A 14,816-nucleotide genomic window follows, 5' to 3' on the forward strand; every position below is an offset into this window, starting at 1 on the left:
GTCCTCCTGTTGGTGAGGACATGGAAGTCTTGCCTGTTAGCAGTCTGGCACGCATGGCTGGCTTTATGTTGCGCTGCGTTTCTCATGACCCTTGCATTATAAAAATTTTTGGTGACACTCATTACTGTTTAGTGACACTTCTAGACCCACGCTACAAGGAGAACTTTCAATCCAGACAGTCTATGTCACGCTGAGGTCTGGTATATCTGTAGTGGAAAAATCGTAGCTTCGCAGGCATAAGTTGCATAGTTCTGTCTGCTAGCCTTGTTCTACTCTTTTTTTCTTTTTTTCAAAAATTCTCCAAAATCCCCTCAAAAAAGTCCTCGACTTCAACCAACACCGCCCGGTTCATCTTGATGCGCACTTGCTGTGTGATCTTGAACAGGTTCTGCAGAAGAACGTTCGCCGCATCCTAATTTCTCTGGGTGTAAAAGAGCCGCTAATTATTCATATCTCAGGGGCTGATCAGGACGGGACCCCTCTGCTCTCACAACCAATCAGCAAACTGTGGATTATATTTAGCAGATTTATCTTTTTGCATGATTTATTTCCGGAGGTGCTATTCTCCCTTCGAACTGCAGCAGTTCGGTATTAAAATTCAGCCCCCAGTCACGTAGCTCTTTCTGAACACTCTCATCCTTGTGTATGTAGTTCATGAACTTCCCCACTTGCCGCTCCCTCTTTCATGACGTTGAAGTAGTTTCTCATTTTGTCAGTCAGACCTGTTAAGTTACAGAACTCTTGCACCAGTATGATGGCTCTATCTGTGGCTTCCGGCTACGGCCTCCGGGGAATGTTCACGATTAGTGGCTGGATCATGTCTTTCACTTGTTCATTGTATTGGTTCTTATAGTGGTCCGCAAAGCTAATCTCGCTTCCATCTGCCTTCTTGAAGGTGGATGCTGTAGTCATGTTCCAGCTGATCTCGTCTATACGGTAGGTTTTAGTGTTGGACTTGGTGAGGATGATCTGTCTGATCAGCTCCTTGCAGCAGGTGTCCTGGAACCTCTGAGGACCACACGAGGAGTAGAGGCTGCTCATGATGTTGTGCACAGTCTCATTCTTGAGAACTTTATGGATGACATCAATGCTCAACATGATGCTGGACTGGTACTGGAGGATGGAAGTGGAAAACCCCGGGCAGATGGCGAGTCGGTGGGTTCTGAATTCGATGGGGTTGCTTGGGTTGTAATAGTTGTGTCCTATCTGCTTCATATCCATTATTAGCTTCAGGAGTCTTCAGGAAATGATGTTATAGAAATGGAAGCAGGTGGGCGAGGTCGGTGGAAGCTCGCTGTTCAGGGTGATTGTTATCCGCACGTTCTCTCCATTTCGAGTTTGAACACCTCAGTGACCTTATTCAGTCTTTTTGGTAAAAACAACATGGTTCCATCAAACGCCCACGCCTTCACGATGGTTTCTTCATGCTGGTACAGGAGGCCATACTGCAAACACTTGGACTCCATGGTGGGGTTGAAGTCAACGTGATACTAGTACAGGGCCCGCTGTGGTCGGGACACCAGCTTGATGTGGTTGGTCACAAGAGTAATCTTGGTTTCAGAGGCGCCTGCTTTCGATTTTTGGATGTGTTCGATAGTCTGCCGGGTGTTCACCCCGTTGTCATGGAAGTCATGCCTACAGCCGTGCCGTTCCCCGATAGACACTTCTGCAAGTCCAGCTCACACATGCAGAACCTCAAGCAATGGTGTCTCTGCTGCCGGCAGACCTCTCTGGTGCCCTCCTCTGACAAGCAAAGGCTCAGGCGCTGGCTGCTGACACCTGACTGCTGGCCGAGATCGTTGGGGCTGCTGTACCTATTCAGGTGGTCTTTGTGGGGCTTGCTCCTGGACAAAAGCTTGGCGGGCCCGGGATCTTGCTCGTCATTTTTTACTTCGTACACAAACCACGCACTAGTGTGTATTGTGCCTAGTTTTTAATGAGACCTTTATCAATGTTTCCTCATTCTCTGCCACTAGATCCCCATGGTGAACATGTTGTATGCTGCAACAGCCATTCAATTTTTGAGCAAAGGTGTCTATGATACTACACATAAAATTTTTTCAAGTTGTAACCCCCATGGGGAAATGTTTGTCAACCCATGCACTTTGTATATGGGCATTACAAGTCTAGGAGACCCGCTCCTTTAAATTGGGCCTAGTTTTTTTTTAAGCCTTCCTTCACCTCTCATCATTTGCCACCACTAGATCACCAGGGTTCACGTGTTCCGTGCTGCTACAGACAGTCAATTTTTTGGCAAGGGTGTCTATGATCCCAATTAAAAATATTTAAAAAAATGTATCCCCCATGGGGAAATGTTTGACAGCCCATACACTTCATGTATGGGCATTAGAAATCTAGGAGACCTGCTCCTTTGTAATGGGACAGTTTTTTTATGAGTCCCTCCTCCATGTTTCTTCCAAGGAGGATTGGCGTGTGTGCAATTTTGGGTCAAGGTGGCCCTTGTATTCAATGCATAAGGAAACAGTGTGGCAGGACCAACTGAAGAATGTGAAGTGGGTTTTCCTGAGGCCATCTAGTACCTGGGTTCAAAGGCTTATTGGGGTGCATATGACTTGATAGCAGGGCAGGCCTTGCAGGTAATACATAAGAAAACAGTATGGCAGGACCAACTGAAGAATGTGAAGTGGGTTTTTTGTGGCCATCCAGTACCTTGGTTCAGTGGCTTATTGGGGTGCATATAACTTGATAGTAGGGCAGGCCTTGCATTGAAATCAACATTTTTTCAGGAAGCCCTCCTGTACCTCTTGTGAAAGGGGTATTGGGGTGCATTGTAATTGTTGGCAGACCAGTCACTCACTTCATAGGCAATAACAGCATAGGAGACCCACTGTTTAATAATGGCCCTTTAAGAATATTAATGCTGCCTGATGCCAACCCAAAGATAGGCTTTAAGACTTTAAGAGTCCCTCTTTCATAAATGAAGCAATATGTGTCTCCTTATGTGTCACACCTCACATGGCCAGCTAGGGTTGTTAAATGTTACAATGACATTTCCCAGTGAATGCATTTGTATTGGTTGAAAGTAATGTAAAAGTTGAAAAACGCATCAAAAACGCTGCGTGTGAACATAGCCGAAGTGGTGGAGGAACATTTTGGTTTGGGGTTAATTATTTTGCTGTATATAAAAGTCATTACACTGGAAAGGATGTACCTTAACCCCTTGATGACCCAGCCTATTTTGACCTTAACCCCTCTGTGACCTTTGACGTACTATCCCGTCGAGGTGACCTGGGCCTATCTGACCCTTGACGGGATAGTACGTCATAGCCGATCGGCCGCGCTCACGGGGGGAGCACGGCCGATCGCGGCCGGGTGTCAGCTGACTATCGCAGCTGACATCCGGCACTATGTGCCAGGAGCGGTCACGGACCGCCCCCGGCACATTAACCCCCGGCACACCGCGATCAAACATGATCGCGATGTGCCGGCGATGCAGGGAAGCATCGCGCAGGGAGAGGGCTCCCTGCGGGCTTCCCTGAGCCCCCCGCAGCAACGCGATGTGATCGCGTTGCTGCGAGGGTCTTACCTCCCTCCCTGCTTGCTCCAGACCCGGATCCAAGATGGCCGCGGATCCGGGTCCTGCAGGGAGGGAGGTGGCTTCACAGAAGCCTGCTCAGAGCAGGCACTGTGAAGCAGCCTGCACTTCTCTCAGATCGGTGATCTGTCAGAGTGCTATGCAAACTGGCAGATCACCGATCTGTATTGTCCCCCCCTGGGGCAAAGTAAAAAAGTAAAAAAAAAATTTTCCAAATGTGTAAAAAAAAATAAAAAAAAATATTCCAAAATAATGAAAAAAAAAAAAATATTATTCCCATAAATACATTTCTTTACCTAAATAAAAAAAAAAAACAATAAAAGTACACATATTTAGTATCGCCGCGTCCGTAACGACCCGACCTATAAAACTGGCCCACTAGTTAACCCCTTCAGTAAACACCGTAAGAAAAAAAAAAAAAAAACGAGGCAAAAAACAACGCTTTATTATCATACCGCCGAACAAAAAGTGGAATAACACGCGATCAAAAAGACAGATATAAATAACCATGGTACCGCTGAAAGCGTCATCTTGTCCCGCAAATAACGAGCCACCATACAGCATCATCAGCAGAAAAATAAAAAAGTTATAGTCCTGAGAATAAAGCGATGCAAAAATAATTATTTTTTCCATAAAATAGTTTTTATCGTATAAAAGCGCCAAAACATAAAAAAAATAATATAAATGAGATATCGCTGTAATCGTACTGACCCGAAGAATAAAACTGCTTTATCAATTTTACCAAACGCGGAACGGTATAAACGCCTCCCCCAAAAGAAATTCATGAATAGCTGGTTTTTGGTCATTCTGCCTCACAAAAATCGGAATAAAAAGCGATCAAAAAATGTGACATGCCCAAAAATGTTACCAATAAAAACGTCAACTCGTCCCGCAAAAAACAAGACCTCACATGACTCTGTGGACCAAAATATGGAAAATTTATAGCTCTCAAAATGTGGTAACGCAAAAAATATTTTTTGCAATAAAAAGCGTCTTTCAGTGTGTGACGGCTGCCAATCATAAAAATCCGCTAAAAAACCCGCTATAAAAGTAAATCAAACCCCCCTTCATCACCCCCTTAGTTAGGGAAAAATAAAAAAAAGTATTTATTTCCATTTTCCCATTAGGGCTAGGGTTAGGGCTAGGGTTGGGGCTAGGGTTAAGGCTACAGTTAGGGTTGGGGCTAAAGTTAGGGTTAGGGTTGGGGCTAAAGTTACGGTTAGGGTTTAGATTACATTTACGGTTGGGAATAGGGTTGGGATTAGGGTTAGGGGTGTGTCAGGGTTAGAGGTGTGGTTAGGGTTACTGTTGGGATTAGGGTTAGGGGTGTGTTTGGATTAGGGTTTCAGTTATAATTGGGGGGTTTCCACTGTTTCGGCACATCAGGGGCTCTCCAAACGCGACATGGCGTCCGATCTCAATTCCAGCCAATTCTGCGTTGAAAAAGTAAAACAGTGCTCCTTCCCTTCCGAGCTCTCCCGTGTGCCCAAACAGGGGTTTACCCCAACATATGGGGTATCAGCGTACTCAGGACAAATAGGACAACAACCTTTGGGGTCCAATTTCTCCTGTTACCCCTAGGAAAATACAAAACTGGGGGCTAAAAATTAATTTTTGTGGGAAAAAAAAGGATTTTTTATTTTCACAGCTCTGCGTTATAAACTGTAGTGAAATACTTGGGGGTTCAAAGTTCTTACAACACATCTAGATAAGTTCCTTGGGGGGTCTAGTTTCCAAAATGGGGTCACTTGTGCGGGGCTTCTACTGTTTAGGTACATTAGGGGCTCTGCAAACGCAATGTGACGCCTGCAGACCATTCCATCTAAGTCTGCATTCCAAATGGCGCTCCTTCCCTTCCGAGCCCTCCCATGCATCCAAACGGTGGTTCCCCCCACATATGGGGTATCAGCGCACTCAGGACAAATTGGACAACAACTTTTGGTGTCCAATTTCTCCTGTTACCCTCGGGAAAATACAAAACTGGGGGCTGAAAAATAATTTTTGTGGGAAAAAATTTTTGTTTTATTTTTACTGCTCTGCATTATAAACTTCTGTGAAGCCCTTGGTGGGTCAAAGCGCTCACCACACATCTAGATAAGTTCCTTAGGGGGTCTACTTTCCAACATGGTGTCACTTGTGGGGGGTTTCTACTGTTTAGGTACATTAGGGGCTCTGCAAACGCAATGTGACGCCTGCAGACCATTCCATCTAAGTCTGCATTCCAAATGGCGCTCCTTCACTTCCGAGCCCTTCCATGCGTCCAAACGGTGGTTTCCCCCCACATATGGGGTATCAGCGCACTCAGGACAAATTGGACAACAACTTTTGGGGTCCAATTTCTCCTGTTACCCTCGGGAAAATACAAAACTGGGGGCTGAAAAATAATTTTTGTGGGAAAAAATTTTTGTTTTATTTTTACGGCTCTGCATTATAAACTTCTGTGAAGCCCTTGGTGGGTCAAAGCGCTCACCACACATCTAGATAAGTTCCTTAGGGGGTCTACTTTCCAACATGGTGTCACTTGTGGGGGGTTTCTACTGTTTAGGTACATTAGGGGCTCTGCAAACGCAATGTGACGCCTGCAGACCATTCCATCTAAGTCTGCATTCCAAATGGCGCTCCTTCACTTCCGAGCCCTTCCATGCGTCCAAACGGTGGTTTCCCCCCACATATGGGGTATCAGCGCACTCAGGACAAATTGGACAACAACTTTTGGGGTCCAATTTCTCCTGTTACCCTCGGGAAAATACAAAACTGGGGGCTGAAAAATAATTTTTGTGGGAAAAAATTTTTGTTTTATTTTTACAGCTCTGCATTATAAACTTCTGTGAAGCCCTTGGTCCGTCAAAGCGCTCACCACACATCTAGATAAGTTCCTTAGGGGGTCTACTTTCCAACATGGTGTCACTTGTGGGGGGTTTCTACTGTTTAGGTACATTAGGGGCTCTGCAAACGCAATGTGACGCCTGCAGACCATTCCATCTAAGTCTGCATTCCAAATGGCGCTCCTTCCTTTCCGAGCCCTCCCATGCGCCCAAACAGTGGTTCTCCCCACATATGGTATATCATCGCACTCAGGACAACTTGGAAAACAGATTTTGGGGTCCAATTTCTCCTGCTACCCTCGGGAAAATACAAAACTGGGGGCTAAAAAAATAATTTTTGTGGGAAAAAATTTTTGTTTTATTTTTACGGCTCTGCATTATTAACTTCTGTGAAGCCCTTGGTGGGTCAAAGCGCTCAAAACACATCTAGATAAGTTCCTTAGGGGGTCTACTTTCCAAAATGGTGTCACTTGTGGGGGGTTTCAATGTTTAGGCACATCAGTGGCTCTCCAAACGCAACATGGCGTCCCATCTCAATTCCTGTCAATTTTGCATTGAAAAGTCAAACGGTGCTACTTCCCTTCCGAGCTCTCCCATGCGCCCAAACAGTGGTTTATCGCCACATATGGGGTATCAGCGTACTCAGGACAAATTGTACAACAACTTTTGGGGTCCAATTTCTTCTCTTACCCTTGGGAAAATAAAAAATTGGGGGCGAAAAATAATTTTTGTGAAAAAATATGATTTTTTATTTTTACGGTTCTGCATTATAAACTTCTGTGAAGTACTTGGTGGGTCAAAGTGCTCACCACACCTCTAGATAAGTTCCTTAGGGGGTCTACTTTCCAAAATGGTGTCACTTGTGGGGGGTTTCAATGTTTAGGCACATCAGGGGCTCCCCAAACGCAACATGGCGTCCCATCTCAATTCCAGTCAATTTTGCATTGAAAAGTCAAATGGCGCTCCTTCGCTTCCGAGCTCTGTCATGCGCCCAAACAGTGGTTTACCCCCACATATGGGGTATCGGCGTACTCAGGACAAATTGTACAACAACTTTTGGGGTCCATTTTCTCCTGTTACCCTTGGTAAAATAAAACAAATTGGAGCTGAAGTAAATTTTTTGTGAAAAAAAGTTAAATGTTCATTTTTATTTAAACATTCCAAAAATTCCTGTGAAGCACCAGAAGGGTTAATAAACTTCTTGAATATGGTTTTGAGCACCTTGAGGGGTGCAGTTTTTAGAATGGTGTCACACATGGGTATTTTCTATCATATAGACCCCTCAAAATGACTTCAAATGAGATGTGGTCCCTAAAAAAAAATGGTGTTGTAAAAATGAGAAATTGCTGGTCAACTTTTAACCCTTATAACTCCCTAACAAAAAAAAATTTTGGTTCCAAAATTGTGCTGATGTAAAGTAGACATGTGGGAAATGTTACTTATTAAGTATTTTGCATGACATATCTCTGTGATTTAAGGGCATAAAAATTCAAAGTTGGAAAATTGCAAAATTTTCAAAATTTTTGCCAAATTTCCATTTTTTCTGCAAATAAACGCAGGTAATATCAAAGAAATTTTACCACTATCATGAAGTACAATATGTCACGAGAAAACAATGTCAGAATCGCCAAGATCCGTTGAAGCGTTCCAGAGTTATAACCTCATAAAGGGACAGTGGTCAGAATTGTAAAAATTGGCCCGGTCATTAACGTGCAAACCACCCTTGGGGGTGAAGGGGTTAATGACCTGACCATTTTTTGCAATTCTGACCAGTATCCATTTATGAGGTAATAACTCAGGAATGCTTCAACGGATCCTAGCGATTCTGAGATTGTTTTTTTCGGGACATATTGGGCTTCATGTTAGTGGTAAATTTAGGTAGATAATTTTTGCGTTTATTTGTGAAAAAAATGGAAATTTGGCTAAAATTTGGAAAATTTTGCAATTTTCAAATTTAGAATTTTTATTCTGTTAAACCAGAGAGTTATGTGACACAAAATAGTTAATAAATAACATTACCCACATGTCTACTTTACATCAGCACAATTTTGGAAACAGTTATAAGGGTTAAAATTTGACCAGTGATTTCTCATTTTTACCACAAAATTTACAAAAACATTTTTTTTAGGGACAACCTCACATTTGAAGTCAGTTTGAGGGGTCTATATGGATGAAAATACCCAAAAGTGACACCATTCTAAAAACTGGATTTGGTTTTCCATAGGTTTACATGGTACTGTACAATGCATGGAAAACTGCTGCGGATCCACAGCCAAATCTGCACCGTGTGCACATACACTAATTCCAACCCTAACCCTAGTTCTAACCCTAGTTCTAACCCTAGCCCTAACCCTAGCTCTAAACCTAGCTCTAAACCTAACCCTAGTGGAAAAATAAAAATGAACATATTTCCTTTATTTTATTATTTTCCCTACCTGTGGGGGTGATAAAGGGGGGGGGGTATTTACTATTTTTTTTATTTTGATCACTGTGATAGGTTGTATCATGGTGATCAAAATGTACCTCGGGAATGAATGAATCTGCTGATTCCCCGGGCGCACTCCGCATGCGCCCGCCATTTTGGAAGATGGAGGCGCCTATCGCTGAAGACCGCCAGCACCGGGAGGGACGCCAGGACTCAGGAGGCACAGAGGGGGTAAGATCGGACAGCAAGGGGAATGGAGGACAGGACGGAGGGGAGAGGTGGGCTGATGGCAGCGGCAAGATCGCCGCTGTCAGTCGGTGACGGGGGGTCTCCAGCCATGGCCGATAATATTGCAGCATCGGCCATGGCTAGATTGTAATATTTCAGCAAGTTTGGTGAAATATTACAAATTGCTCTGATTGGCTGTTTCTCTTTCAACAGCCAATCAGAGTGATCATAGCCACGTGGGGGCAAAGCCACCCCCCGGGCTGAAGTACCACTCCCCCTGTTCCTGTAGGTATGGTGAAATTACAGTTAACCTCTTCACCTGACCTGCAGGGACGCGATCATTCTGTGACACAGCATATGCGTCACAGGTCGGATTGGCACCGACTTTCATGAGGCATATGCTGTGTCACAGGTCGGGAAGGGGTTAACATATTTCCCAGCAAAATCCATTTTGGTTTAGTTTTTGTATGTTTTTTGGTGCACCTGTAATAATGGCATGAAACTTTGACAACATTGCTTACAACTGTGACCTTGGAGTCAGAAATGCTTCCAGGGGTGATCCCCATGATGGTCCCATGTCATTTGACTAGTGTTTCCATCATTTTCAGACATTTTTAGACCTTAAAAGTTCCCCGGGGGATCGCAGTAAAAATACTCGGGTTTCCCATAGACTTACATTGGGCTCATTGCTCGGGTCGAGTACCCGAGTATTCCAATTTGCTCAACCCAAGCAACGAGCACCTGAGCATTTTAGTGCTTGCTCATCACTAGTTGTGATGAAATTGCCAGGACACAAGGCGGAAAAACTGATACTCCCACAAAATACTCACTGTAGTAATAACAAAGTTGTACCCTGTCAAAGCACAATATCCAAGTAGATAGCATAAAAAAATTAGTTTAGTACATACTGTGACACAAAACCTTTGGAGACCCAACCTGTTTAACTTAAACTGGCTTTCTCAATGGGGTACCACAAATGCCAACATGTTTCATGCTGTATGATCAATAGTGGCACTAGCAATTAAATGACTCTGTCATATGTGCGGTACTTTATTTCCATTTACATTGTTTTGTATCATGAACGACACTGCTCTATTTTATGTGTTGTGACTGCCATTCATATACCTTTATGTGTATTGTGTAATGTCACTATTTTATTATTATTATTATTATTATTATTATTATTATTATTATATGTTTTGGTATTTAATAAAGATTCTCTTTTTTTGTACCTGCTGTTGTAATTTTATTTCAGATGCATCAACAGTTAATGTTTATATAACATTTAAATGTGTGTAAGTGAAAACTTTTGTATGATGAAAGCTAAAAATGTGTCCTCTATTCACAACGATAAACATCTCTAATGATCACAGTTGTACTACCAACGAACTTTAGCCAATATGCTATTAAAGTCTATGGTAGGAAAATGTCTTTACTCGAGAAAGTGTCATGTAATACATAAAATATGTTTAAGTAATATAAGGCAAACACACACGAATATCCACAGAAACACATGCAGACAAACGATTTTTTCCTTAAAAAATCTTGTAAGTAAAATGAATTTAAAAAATGGTATTTTGTATTAATAAAAAGGAAATTGGTGCAGAAGCTGGATACCACTTTGTTCAGCCATACAAATTGGTAGCATTTTCTTTCATAGCTTCATCTTTAGAATAATTTAAGATAGCAGATTATGCTGTCAGTTTCAAAGAAGCGAATGTTTATATATTGTAGCAAAGAGCCTATAAGTCATGTAGTAAAAATGCTATGTGCTAACTGCTAATCCTTATGGCACACTATTCACCTTTGATAGGCACTGAGGAATGCTTTTTTATCTTAATATACAACATGCTCAATGAAATATTGTGCTTAGAAAATTCCTAAATAGATTGATTGAGGACATATTGCAGGCTAGAGATATATCAACGTGTTCTAGAGAGACCTTACTAAGATTGAAAATAATACAAAGAAATTATTTGTGAAAGTTTTGATGTAGCAAATAAAATTTTGTACAACTAAAATAAAGAAAACTAATGCTATGGCAAAAATATCTGTATATGATGAAATGCAAATATTCATACTTTGCTTTTTAGAGTTGCACGACAGTGGTAGCGTTTTAAACTTATTGCTGTCTATTAAAGTATGTCTTATATGCAAATGAATTAGAACAATATGCTTTACTAAACTTACTGTATAAATTTGCTCTTCCACTAGTCGCTTATTTGTCATTATATGGTTTATACTGTTTTTTTTTATAACAGGTTAATCCCAGAGTTGCTAATTATTCTCAATTAAAGTAACCCTAAATACAGGTGTATGGAAAAATGAAAATGGTGCTGTTACAGACTTATGAAGTCTTTCTCCAATGACATCTGTTATTACTGATTAATATTACTGGATGGCATAGACACTGTCAAGCCAAGAAGACTGGCATGGATGGGACATATGATGTCACACTGCCGGACAGAATGAGTATGTGCTATAAGTCAGCAGATTATTTTTTAAAATTCAAACTCTCCTGCTTAGCTATTACCCCAAAATTGCATTTATAAAAATCCTGGAAAATATGTGCATTACGCTCTAAAATCCCATTGAAGTCTACTGAAACTGTTTAGGTATTAATTTGACCAGTAATTAAGGTATTACTGTGACTGGTAATAAAAGCAGAAATTATTTTCTCCATCCAAAAGAACTATGGCAACTAGGGAAGAGCGAACCCGAACCCCAAACATGAACTTTTCAAAAGATGTACGACATATTGTTCGGGTTCTGATGTCTAATAAAGTTTGTTGAAAGGCTGCAGCAAACCTAATCAGCAAGCGTTTAGCCTGTGAGGAATGCCAAGTATTGGTATGGCTGTGATTGGCCAGCACATCATGTGATCAGAACTGTCATAAATGCTGAACCATGGGAACTGCCACCATTCTGCTCTTTAGTGTAGGTACAGGAAGCAACTGGAATGAGAGACAGTGTTAGGTGGTACACTTTGCCACAAATCTACTGTGTGTACTCTGCACTTGACTTCTACTCTGCAGCCATCTTGCTGAAAGTTGTAGGCCAAACAAATAATTTAACTGGACTGTTGTGTCCTTACTAGTAGTGTGGCAAATAAATAAATCTCAGCACTGTTTGTAGGCCAAAAAAATAATCTGTTTGGACCATTGTGTCTTTTCTAGTAGTGTGGCAAATCAAAAAACTTGAACAGCCACTTCTAAGTCAAACAAATAGTTTTTATGAACTGCTGTGACCTTTCTAATAGTGTGGCAAATAAATAAATCTCAGCAGCCATTTGAACGCCAAACAAATAATGTTTTTGGACCGCTGTATCTTTTCTAGTAGTGTGGCAAATAAAAACATCTGAGCAGCCATTTGTAGGCCAAACAAATAAGTTTTATGAACCCCTGTGTCTTTTCTAGAAATTTGGCAAATAAATAAATCTCAGCAGCCATTTGTAGGCCAAACAAATCATTTTTCTTTACTGGTGAGTGTTTTGTAGTAGTGGTAAATAAATAATTATCAGCAGCCATTTGAAGGCCAAACAAATAATTTTTCTGGACCAATGTATGTTCTTTAGTAGTGTGGCAAATAAATTATTATCAGCTGCCATTTGTAGTTGAAAGAAATAATTTTTATGAACCTCTTTTTCTTTTCTAGCAATGTGGCAAATAAATAAATAAATATCAGAAGCCATTTGTACGCCAAACAAATAATTGTTTGGACCACTGTGTGTTTTCTAGTAATGTGTCAAATAAATAAATCTTTGCAGCCATTTTTAGGCCAAACAAATAATCTTTGTGTACCACTGTGTGTTTTATAGTAGTGTGGCAAATATATGATTCTCAGCAACCATTTCTGGGCCAAACAAATAATTTTACTGTACCGCTGTGTCTATACAAGTAGTGTGGCAAAAAAATAAATCCACTCTTTACAGCACAAAATTTTAGGCCCCCATTGACTCTGTGGGTACAATTTTAATAAACTTCTATAGGGGTACTCTGCCCTATGCTCTGTGGGTGGAATATGTGGGTGAAATTTTTAATCAGTTTCTGTGGGAGTACTGTGCCCTATGGTCTGGGTGTGAAATTTTTAATCAGCTTCTGTGGACCAACTGTTCCCCATGGTCTGAGGTAAAAATTTTAATCAGCTTCTCTGGGATTACACTGCCCCATGGTCTGGGAGTGTCAAAGTTTAGGGACTCCTAAAGTCATTTATAATTGACTCAAATCATGTCTTCTTTTTAAGGATCCTGGAAACATATATGCAATCCATAAAACTCAAATTCCTCATTTTGTGCACTTGCACCTGAAATCCAGCAGAAAAAGGCTCAACAAAACAAAAAAAACTAAAAATTTAACATTCTTGGCTGTTAACAGGATCCCTTAGTCTCAAAGGTATTGCTTTTAATCCCTTTGGTACTCAACCACATAAAAACCTACACAAGGACACGAGGGAGGTAACATCAACCCTCAGAAGAAAAAAAAAATCATAGTGTCCAAATATCGAATGTCATCTTAAGACCCACTTGGTCACTAGCCATTTTCTAGGCAAAAGGGGATTACGGATCTCAACTCTTACCCTTATCTACAATGATGGCTTCACTTAAGAACTCTAGAGTTTTCTAGCCATTTTCAATCTTTTCCGGACTCCTCCCTGTCCACTGTACCGACTGAAAAGTGTGACCTTCTCCCTTTTACAAATTTCTCATCCCGCTGGGTTGTCCAAGATTTGTTTATAACCACAAAAGATACAGCTCCCCGACCTCATTTCATGGTGAATCAAACCTCCAACAGGCGGAGAAACTTTTAACGCCCTCAGGTGCCATCCATTCCAATGATGGGCCTTCATTCTCCTCATCAGAACACAGGTTGCCGCCATCTCGGAATCTATACCATTGGCTGCCATCTTAGTTTGTTCAATTTTAGGTACTGTGATACCTGCATCTTTGTCCACCATTTTGGATTCTTTTGGTTCTTCATATTCAGGCGCTTCTTCAAATGTGCCACAGACATTTTTCACACTGCTTTCTACATGTGCGGAACCCTTATCATGACTAGGTATGAGTGAACCTGATCTGGAAAGTTTGGGGTTCATACTGGACACCTAGTGTCAGTACTAAACACCGATCATGGAGTTTTTACTGTATGTACTGTACATTTCCATGTTCTGGTTCGCCAGTCTATTAAACCTAGTTGAAACACACTTTTAGGCTGTGGGCAGCTACAGAGCCATCACAAGTATTGGCATCGCTGTGATTGGTGGCACAGCACGTGACCCGGCCTGTATAAAGGCCAGATCATGTGTCCTGAGGCCATTATGCTCTCATTAGTGTAGAATGGGGCGCAACTGGTGTGAGGGACAGATAGTGTGAGAAAAAAGGAAAATTCAGCTCATTCCTTTTGATGCTTTCATAGTCCTTGAAAGAGATCTGAGCACGGACAAGCGTTTCTGCTACACACTGAATGCCATAACAGGAAAGAAGAGAAATCCAGCTCCGGAAGTAAAATCAAAAATTTTTTAATTCAAATCTTTAAAAAGAATAAAGGAAAAACGGCTGCAGTAAATGAGCCCGGTGATTACCGGAAGAGAAATGCCGTAAGTAACTGAATGCGTTTCAAACATGTGTAGTGTTCTTAGTCCTCTGTCCTTTAATTTTACTTCCGGAGCTGGATTTCTCTTCTTTCCTGGTAGGGACAGATAGTGACTAGTGATGAGCGAGTGTACTCATTGCTCAGGTTTTCCCGAGCACGCTTGGGTGGTCTCTGAGTATTTGTAACTGCTCGGA

The 14,816-nt window shown here is 41.6% G+C and overlaps 1 pseudogene; it reads right to left on the reverse strand.

Moving 5' to 3' along the window:
• Window positions 1-289: 289 nt before the first annotated feature.
• LOC143783270 (piwi-like protein 1 pseudogene) lies at window positions 290-14,125 on the reverse strand (annotated as a pseudogene).
• Between the last annotated feature and the right edge of the window lie 691 nt (window positions 14,126-14,816).

This window comes from Ranitomeya variabilis, chromosome 6 (genome assembly GCF_051348905.1).
Source record: "Ranitomeya variabilis isolate aRanVar5 chromosome 6, aRanVar5.hap1, whole genome shotgun sequence".
Classification (NCBI taxonomy): domain Eukaryota; kingdom Metazoa; phylum Chordata; class Amphibia; order Anura; family Dendrobatidae; genus Ranitomeya; species Ranitomeya variabilis.